The sequence below is a fragment of the Dermacentor andersoni genome, chromosome 3 (genome assembly GCF_023375885.2).
Source record: "Dermacentor andersoni chromosome 3, qqDerAnde1_hic_scaffold, whole genome shotgun sequence".
Classification (NCBI taxonomy): domain Eukaryota; kingdom Metazoa; phylum Arthropoda; class Arachnida; order Ixodida; family Ixodidae; genus Dermacentor; species Dermacentor andersoni.
In genome coordinates, this window is record NC_092816.1 from 108,403,433 (window position 1) to 108,414,322 (window position 10,890).

Below are 10,890 nucleotides of genomic sequence, written 5' to 3' on the forward strand. Positions count from 1 at the left end.
AAGTGCACAACGTCAACCTCCGGGACGGGAAATATGAATCGCAACCAAGCGTTTGAACCTGGTCGTCCACCACTGGCTGCATCGAAGACAAGGGACCGCACTGGCCCTTTTACTATTGCCCTTGAATGTTCCGACAGCTTAACGATTGAAGAACTGGAATCGGATAAAGATTTCACAGTTACCGCGGACCGCCGCTTGAAGAGAAAATTAAGGAGAACATCAACAGACAGTGAATCGTTGCCCAAGCAGGACACTGGTAAGCAATCATTAACTCCTGCTTACGTCCCTACCACAGTTACCGACGATCCCAATACCTTGAACAGGCAGAGCTTAACAGAGTATTTTGGCCGAATAGCTTCAGCCAAAGTCAACAAGATCAGAATGAACGCACGGCGGAGCATCCTCTCAGTTGACGTGAACTACAAGTCAATTCTGGATACTCTAGAGGCTGCCACGCTACTAGGAAACATCCCAGCGCTCTCCTTTTTTGCGCATGGAAAAGGAACCTCGACTGGCGGTATCTCTGACGTGGACAAAGAAAGCACAGGCACTGACCTCAAGAAGCTTTTGAATTCTACCGCACGAATAGTGCAGATTCACCGCTTGGGTCAATCCATGGGTATTAACATATTCTTTGACTCTGAAACATTACCTGACTACGTAATGGTTGGATACGTAAGACGCCGTGGGCGCCCTTACGGGCCAAAACTGGTGCAGTGTCGGAAGCGTTTCAAAATAGCACACGTAAGCGCAGATTGTGAAGGCACCGTAACATGCCAACGGTGTGGAGGGGCCCATCAAAATGATAGCTGCGATGCTACTGCCCTAAAATGTCCTAATTGCGCCGGTCCACATGAAGCGACATCAAACGGCTGCCAGAAAATCAAGGACGAAATGTCAGTGCTTCGAAAGATGGTGCGGGACAACTCCACTCACAGACAGGCTGCTACACCGATACGCCGCCGCAGACGCCGATCGCAACACAGACGGCAGCAAGACAAGAGCACTTCCCGTACAGATGGACCATCGGCCGCATGGCAAACTCCTCGCTTGCCAAGTTTGCTTCTGCGATCAAGATGCGGGACCGACGTACCTTCTTCGGCAGCAGCACGTTGAACACATGCGCTGCATAAAACGACGTTTCCGCCGACCCACTCTGACATTGACTGGCCGTCGGTTCCACCCAAACAAACAGGCTTAAATGCGTCGGGTGATGTGTCTGCAAAGGTGGTTGAGAATGATAAGACAGAAAATGAAAATGTACAAAGTATGCTGAAACACCTGATAACTACGATGCGTTCACTTCTCTCCGGACTACAGACGCCGTTTGCTAAGACCACGCTACATGTTCTAGACGCTTTGGAACCGCTCCTCAGGGCTCTACAATAAGGCATCATGGCGCTCTCTTTTGAAAACCAATTACGAAGATCTGCGATAATGCAGTGGAATGCTAGAGGCCTACGAGGCCGCCTTGCAGATTTTCGGCAATGGATGTTCAAATACCAGTTTCCCGTGGCTGTAATATGTCAACCAAACATGACGTCTTTACTACGCGTATCTGAATATGTGCCACTGTGGTCAAGGAATGATAACAATTTAAGCAAAGTGCTCACTTTTGTTCGTCGGAATTTAACATGCCTTCGTAAAGACATTCCTGCACACGCTTCCAACGAGTGCTTTTGCATAACGCTGAAGTACAAGCGGCGCACATTCTCAGTAATTGACGGATATATATCCCCAACATCGAGCATAGACTGTTCATATTTGCTGTCCATACTGAAAACTTGTCCGGGTCCCCACATAGTCATCGGTGACTTTAATGCCCACCATCCCATGTGGGGCTCTGCTTCGACGAACGCCCGCAGTAGAGACTTGGCTAACTTCATGCTTAGTCAAGGCTTGATGGTGATCAATGATGGCTCGCCAACATACCTTCGAGGCTCTTACTACAGCAGTTGTCTTGACATTGCGTTTGTTTCAAAAAGCCTACTGTCTGCTACACGATGGTGTACTGATCTCGACACCCATGAAAGTGACCATCTACCAACATATATTCAGTTGAAGTGGTCACATCGCCCAGCTCCGCACACTGTGCGTTCTATCGATTGGCCAACATTTCGAGAATCTGTGACCACCGCATGTCAAGCCATGTAAGCACCATCCAATATTGAAGATGTCATCGCGACAACTTTACGTGACACAACAAAACACCTCAGCGCACCATCACCTAGATCACCTATTGATGACCAGTACAAGCGACTTCGCGCGATACGGCGTCGAGCAGAACGGAAATAGAGAAGGACCAAATCACCATTAGATGTCGCTGCATCACGCAAGGCTCAGCGTCATGTCCTGTGCCACCTTGATAAGCTCGACAAACAATGCTGGAGATCATTCTGTGGCTCTCTGGATCCGAAATACCTGTCTCTTGAATTTGGAAAATTGTGCGAAGCCTTCAATCGCCTCCACAACAGCTGCACCCGTTCAACGTTGTGGCCATACGGCAAGGCCGGTATGAAGGTGAGGTCGCCGATGACTTCTGCAAATTACATGTGAGTTCCTCTAACGGTATACCAACGCAATCACGACTGACTTTTCCGCCATCTATTGATGACCGTCTGGATGCGCCTTTTGCTGTGCACGAGCTCGACGCTGCGATAGCGACTTCCCGCCGGGCATCTTGTGCAGGACTAGATTGAATTACATACTGCGCGATTTGCCATCTTGGAGTAGAAGCTCGAGAAGTTCGCCTGTTGCTCGACAACTATACGTGGGCCACAATAACTGTGCCTCTCCACTAGAAGTGCAGTCGTCTTGTGGCTTTGCTAAAACCCGGGAAATGCCCACATGATCTCTCTCATTATCCGCCAATAGCCTTGGTAACCTGTGTCGGTAAAGTGATGGAGTCGATGCTACTGAGCAGACTGGAATGGCTACTCGAGAAAACTGGTGGACTTCCTGATTTTATCAATGCATTCAGAAGAAGGCAATCGTCCATTGGCGGTGTGAACGACCTAGTATCTTCTGTTCAAAAGGAAAAGAGACGCCGTCGTCTGGTATGTGCAATATTTTTTGGATAGTAAAGGTGCTTATGACAACGTCTTCCACCATTCGATTCTTCGTGCGCTTGAGGATATTGGACTTGGTGGCCGAACGTATGCGTGGCTGCACAGCGGCCTCAGTGGCCGCACCATTTTCATGTCCACTTCGGATGGTGAGACTGACAGACATGACGTTCGCAGGGGTGTTCCACTGGGTGGCGTCCTTAGCCCAATATTGTGCAATGTCATACTTTCGGGCCTTGCAGACGAACTACCTGAAACAACTCATATCAGCACGTACGCGAATGATATCTGTATTTGGTCATCTGGGGTCACACGTCCACAAGTGCGTACAAGGCTTCAACATGCGGCTACCATCACGGCGAAGTACTTGCGCCGTAGGGGCCTGCAACTCTCAGCAACTATGTGTGCAGTGTTGGCATTCACGCGCAACTCAATGTCATAATATCCAATCGTTGTCGACAGAAAGGCGCTCCCTTTAGTCACCCACCCTAGATTTCTCGGCGTGATAATAGACCGAAAGCTTTCTTGGACCAAACATGTTACTGCGCTTAAGGCTAAACTGACCAACTTCATACACGTTCTTCGTGCAATATCTGGACCATGATGGGGCCCCTCTGAGCGAAGTTTGCTCCAAGTGTACCAGGCACGTTTTGTGGGCTACATACGCTACAGCATGTATGTGCTATCTAACATGGAATCATGTTGTATGCGCACGCTGGAGAGCCTTCAGGCACAAGCACTGCGGATATACCTTGGCTTGCCACGCGGCACGTCAACTAAGGGCACGATAGCGGAAGCACGGGCTTGTCCAATCGAGATATACTGGTCTTGTGAACCTGTGCGAACTTATCTTCGCCTGCTGACTAGATACACCATCCTCTGTCAACACTTCCAAGAACCAACTTGATGTGGTTTTTCTAAAGCAATTGCATATCACGCAAGCATTATATCTGCAAGGTTCCAGGCCACCAACATTCCCGAGACAACTTCACGAACATTGCCAAGACCACTAGTGAGGTTTCATTCAGATATCCGGCATTATTAAGAAATCACACGTTTGCTCCATTGGCTTGAAAGAGCTCAGCCTGTCCCATATACTTACATCATGTAGTGGGACAGCACAAGCATATACCGATGGTTCGGTCACCCCATCTGCCACAACGGCCGCATTTGTCATCCCATAACTTGGAATTACTTGGCGATTTCAGTTACACCACAAATCTACATCTACGGCTGCAGAACTTGCGGGAATACGGGAGGCAGTCCGTTTTATGAGAACGCAAACACCTCATAAATGGACGCTATTATGCGAGGTCAAATCAGTGCTACAGGTGCTAAAACGCTTTTTAAATAAAGGACCATACTACCTACTCGTGCTGGAAATCGCCGAACTTCATCACAGTGCCAAGTTAAGTGGCCACGCGATCGCTTTTTAATGGGTGTCTAGTCATCGTGGTGTGATTGGCAATGAACTCGCTGACATTGAGGCAAGATCGGCCTTCTGTTCCTCTGATAAAGTACGGATTGCCTACTCGCGACCTGACACCAACTCCATGATCAAGGCACTCATGCAGGACCTTACAAAGGCACACAGAGCCCACGATACCAAGATTCACGGATGCCTACATATGATCGACCGAGACGGTAAATTCTCTATGCCCCCGAACGTTATGGAGCAAAGCGTCATTGCTACACAGTATTCGGCTTGGCGTTGCTTTCACCCGTTGCTACGCGCACCTCATCGGCCAATCGAACAGCCCTGATTGTGAACAGTGCCAGGTGCCTAAAACACAGGAACACATAGTCTGTCATTGCCCAGCCTGCATGCTGGAGCGAAGGACGTTAGAAAGTTTCCTAGCCAGCGTTGGCAGGCAATCGCTGTCGGAGGAAGCTATCCTCGGCCCATGTACTGACACTGCAACTTCAATGCGTGCAACTAAAGTGTTGTTGGAGTTTCTGCAGGACACCAAGCTTGATGAGCGGCTCTAGGAAGGCAACTATCTCATATACATAAGCCCTCACCACTTCCCTTATCATCATCATCCATCCCAGCACTTTCACTACGCTTCCCTCTTCCCCAGTGCAGAGTAGCAGACTAGAGCGCACTAGCTCAGGTCGACCCCTCTGTCTTTCCTGTCAACAAATTCTATTCTATATTTTATACTGCGCTTTCCAAGCGAACCCGCAAAGCACCCGCGCTGGCCTCCTCATAACTTATTCCAGGCTACGTCCGCGCTTTTATTGGTGTGGGAAGTACACTTTTCTCCAGAAATAAATTCGCTCATTTTCAGCACGACAACGCCGCAAGTCTCCTGCCCACCATCCTTGTGGTTCCTTGCAGCGAATTCCGTGCCCCTCTCGGCCATTAGACCCCGCCGGCATTGACCTCTGCCGCTCTTTGCCATGTGCACCTACTGGGAGTCGCTGGCTTGTTGTTACCGTGGATCACTTGACGCGTGATGCGGAAACCGCTGCCCTACCAACTGCCACAGCCCACAACGTTGCGTCCTTCCTCTTACAACACTTCCTACTTCGCCATAGTGCTCCCCGAGAACGTATGAGTGAAAGAAGGTGTTTTCCTTTCCGCCGTAGGTAACGCGCTCCTACTGCTTGCCGTACTGTCCATCGCACCCTTACTACCTGTCACCCGCAGACTATCGTCATGACTGTACGATTTAGTCATATTTTAGGTGACTTGCTATCCATTTACATTGTGTCCGAGCACACCAACGGGGACCTCGTTTTACCATATGTGATTTAATACAACACCGCCTCTCAGGTCACGACGGGGTTTTCTCCATTCTTCCTTGCATATAGTCTTGAACTTTCCTGTACACTCGACCTGATTTTCCCCTACTGACCCTACCCATCCGAGTGCGCACCGCTTTCTGAGGCTTCCAGATACGTTGAGGAATGCCGCCAGCTCGCCCTATCTGTTACGACTGAAGCCCAAAGGCAGCAAAAGTTCTGTCGCGATGACGGGCAACCCACCAGCGCACATTGGCCGGACTGTTTAGTCTGCCTCTGGATACCTTCGGCCACTCCACGTCTTTCCTCCAAGCTCTTTACCAAGCACGACGGTCCCTACCGCGTCGTGCAGCAGACGTCCCCTGTCAATTAACTCGTCGAGCCGCTCACGCCGCCCACTTACATAAGTGGTCGCGGACGTGAGACGCTGCATCTAACACGACTCAAACCGTACTATGATCAGGTCGTGTTCTCCCCTTGATTCGCGAGGATGGCGCTTGGTTCTCCGCGGCGGAGTTGTAGAGAAGAAAACATGCAGCATGGTCAGCGCCTCACTCGAGGATAGAGGTCGCGCGCTCGGTGCCTGACGCTCGAGGAACAGATGTGCTTGTTTATCCTTCTGGCCTTGTAATTAAACCATGTTACAATATACAAGGTGTTTCGGCTAACTTGGGATAAGTATAAAAAAAGAACATAGAGGATACGCGTGAAGGACGTCCTGATATTTTTTTCTAATCCGCCAAGCTGGGTGATTAACAAAGATTGCTTACTTGACGTTTAATTCGTACATCAAGCGAAATATATTCAATACAGAAGTGATAGCGCTTGCTCAGAAACATCGCATTATTCATCTATGATAAGATAACTGCCCTGTTTAATTTTTTTCCAGCTTTTCCTTAAAGTGCGCCAAAATTAAATAAATTCCACGTCACTGCCGGCTAACACGCCGTGCTTTTAGTGTCATCAGCTGTAAGTTGAACAAATTAGCAAAGCCTGTTCCGTGCACAGAGATCGATTGAACATGCTTTCGGTGACTACGATGGACATTAAGTGAAAAAAGGGTCGTAGCATTCGAAGAAAAAAATTCTTCGACGAAAATGCGGCCGCCACAGGCGAATGTGATATGGGACCGGAGGCAGCATGGTTTTGCCTCCGTCCTTCATTACACTATCCACTTTGGCCCCTCCATCGTGTTTCTTCATTAGTCCGAAAACAAAAAATGCCTGGGCTGTGTCAAATGCTACTTTGTCCATTTGACATGTCCTTGTCCATTTGACATGTCAGCCACGTAGAGTAATGAGCTTATAAGGTGCCCGGCTAAACTACGTCATGGATTTGCTATGTGGAAATAAAGCATTCAGTTCTTGGTGGTATTAACTCCTACTGCGTGGGAAGAAATTCTACGTGTAAATCGCCGAAAACAAAATTGACACTCTTTTTTTTGCACAGACAAAAGCGAGGAAAAATACACCAAGCGCGGAAAGAAGGACGTGATGTTTAGTTGGCATCGTTGGGGTACTCTATGCATACACATAAAAAAAATATTCGAACTAAATCTAAAAAAAATTTTTACTTTCCATTGGCATCACAACATGCACAATGTAAACACGAAACAAGAAGTAACAAAGGTCCAATAATACTCCAACCATTCGAATTTATTTTCCTTTTCTTTCTTCTGTGGCCAGAACGTGGCGAAATTTATATTATAGCTTGTTGGTGGATCTTCTATACGATAAAACGTATTGCGATCTTGTTTAAAGTGGATATTATCTGCATTACGACAATATTGTGATATGATAACATTACATAGCATGTTGTGGGCTAGCGATTATATAATGACATTAGCATTTTACTACATTGAAGGCATTGCCCGAATGTGTGCCTATGGCGCAGCTGCTCAGGCATGTTGCTTTGTATCCAAGGCAGCAGCCTACATTACAAGCTCCGGTAGTTGGCTTCTGCAGAGTGGAGTAAGTGAGAAGACTGATTACTTTGAAGCGCACGCAGTCAATGTTGATCAATATAAATTTAGAGCACACCAGTAGGGTATAGCTCTCTAGCCACATTGGTAGCGTGCTTGAGAGCGAAGCAGGAACTCTGCCGGAAAACGTAACAAGTAGGTTTTTCTTAGGGATACATAAATTTTTGACGCGAAACGGCCCTCACAACATTAATATCTGTAATGCGATCTATTTCTCTTTCCTTAGCACAACCACTATGCGCTCTAACTTCAGTTAGATCATAAGTCTGACGTGTTGCTGCGCCCAGACTAGTCGTGTCGTGTCGACAAGAAATTTCGACGTCACCAAAAGGAGAGAGGCTCAAGGGGAATTCATTTCTGGTAGTTTGGAACATTTCCCCGTTGTGCTATTTAGAAGGGTGCAAATTTTTTTTTTCAGGTCCCCTGACGCAAAATGCCTATTGAACGATACATTATGCCACGTTATTTCTCTGTCAGACGAGACGGTAAATCTACCTGGGAATACTATGGATGGACCCAGGTTCTGCAAGGAATACTACCGAAAACCGACATACGCGAGCTCTGTTTACCTAAAGGTAGGATGGTTTTAAAGTTGCAGCTTTCTTCGTCTGCTTCGCTAACTTCTCATGGGTGGACGGACGCTGTTTCGCGCGATTAACTCGGGAGCGTCACACAAATAAGGAGGAAGAAGAGTACAAGATCCGAGAAGAAAGCGCTGTGTAGCGGGAGAAGAGGTATAAATGTGATTTGATGGTGCGATCGAGACAGTAGCCACGCGTGTCATGACGTCAACAACGTTAGGTGCGGACCACGCCCTATTAGTGCGCGCGTGTTGTCAGTCGCCAGATATCATGTGCGTTGTCGGATGAGTTCTGACTTTACCGCATTATCAATGTTATCCGGCTATTGCTCTAGGCACCGTCGTGGTTTTTAGCGGTTATGTTAAGCCGCTAAGCACCAAATCGCGGGAACAACTCCTGTCGACGGTGCTCGCGTTTCGGTAGGGTGAAATGCGAGAACGTCGGTGCACCGTATACGTGTTTTGAGTGTACGTTAAATATTGAGATGGTGAGAAATAGCAAGGAGTCCCCCGGTGCGGCGTCGCTCATAATCGGCTCATGGCTTTCGCGCGTAAAACCCCAGAGTTTAGTTTTTAAGCTATTGGTCTGGCCAAGACGCCCTTATCAATATTTCTTGAACGTTGTCGCCGATTCTATACCAATGCAGTCTTCTCTAATCAACTTGCTCGCATAAGGTTTGTCCTGAATTATGGGCTGGCACGGACATAGACAGCGGGCGTAGAAGAATAAGCCATCGCCGATTTTCACAATCATGCGCTATGAATTACGGATTGGATTGGAAAAACTTTAATTATTGTCCTGCAGGACGCACGTCAGCGCGCAGTGTGCGTCTCCCACGCAGGGACCGACAGGGAGTACCTGGCGGCCGCTGCGAGAGCCTGCTGGACGGCCCATTGCTGGTCTTGTAGGAGCGGGCTTCGTATAGTCTTCTTCCACTTGTCGGAGGTCGAGTCGGGCGGAGCGTTTCTACATTCCCATAGCACGTGTGCTAGTGTCGCAGTGCCCCGCACGAGGGGCACCCATCGTCGGGGTAAACGTCCGGGTAGATGATGTGTAAGGTGACGGGGTTTGGATAGGTATCTGTCTGTAATAAGCGTAGCGTTAGCGCGTGCGGCCTGTTCATTTCGGGGTGAGGGGGCGGAAAGAGACGTCGTCCCAAGTAAACGTGTTCACCTTTGCTGGGCCACCTCCTATGGTCTATCACCAATCCACTCCTCCGGTCGAAGCCACTGGGCCTTCCAGGCCGGACTGCTCCGCCGCTGCCATGGCGACTCTCTACCTTTCTCTTTCCTTCTATCTCCTTCACTCCGATATCCTTCCCCCTGCTGGCGCTGGGCCGTGCTCCCGCAAGGGTTGTAGATGATAGTGCCAGCCTTTCCTCCTTTCCCTACAAGAACAATTTCTCTTTCTCACTCATGATTTCATTGTAGATTACTGGGGCGTCCCTGTTCGCCTCCAACTCATCGAGACGTGGTTGCCCGGGGGTGACGGCGCGGTCGGTAAGCGCGCGCGCAACTTCGTGGGCTGTCTCGTTGAGGTTGGGGACGGCGCCCAGGATCCGACCCAAGTGGGCGGGAAACCAGATGACGGTGTGGTGTTTGAGTGTGCTCGGATCAGCGCCGCGGAGGACGCGTAACGCCTTGTCGGAGACGAGTCCTCTCTCGAACGCTTTGATGGCAGGTCTCAAGTCGCTGAATATTGTCGTTCGCTTATCGTCGAGCATTGCCAGGGCTATGGCCACTTACTCCGCCACCTCGGGGTCACGTGTGCGTACCGTGGCGGCATTTAAAGTCCGTTGCGAGGACGAGACCGCTACCGCGGCGACGGCTCGGTTGCATCGATAGGCGGCGGCGTCCACGAAAGCGACGTCGTCCGCTGTCTTGTTTATTCGTTTGAGGAATGCGGTAGCCCGGGCTAGGCGCCTGCCTCGGTTGTGTTCCGGATGGACGTTTCGCGGAATGGGTGCGATCGTGATCAGGTCGCGGAGCTCGCGGGGAACCGACGTAAACTCCGGTGGATCCTGAGTGTTCTGTGGGAACTATACCCGAGATCGCGCAAGAGGTGACGGCCTGTCTTCGTCATCGTCAGTCATATCATCTGCGCTCTCTCCTAAGCCTCAGCGTTCTCTTCGAGGGTATTATGCACCCCGAGCTCGAGGAGTCCATACGTCGGCATCGTGATCGGGAGCCCAAGGGCCGCTTCACTACCTTTCGGATGAGTGTATTGAGCTTGTCACGGTCCGATTGTTTCCACTTATGCATTGCTGCGACATAGGTGAAGTGACAAAGGACGAACGCGTGTACCAGACGCAACAGATTGTCTTCTTTGAGGCCGTGGTGACGGTTGGCCACCCTGCGTACAAGTAGTATTGCGTTGTCCGTCTTTGTCGTCAGCTTGTGAACCGTTTGGATGTTTGATCCACCTGCCCCAATAATCATTCCCAGTACTCGGATGGAGTCGACCCTGGGGATTGGGCGACCGTCTCTGGTGCGGACGGTGATGTTGCGCTCGGTCG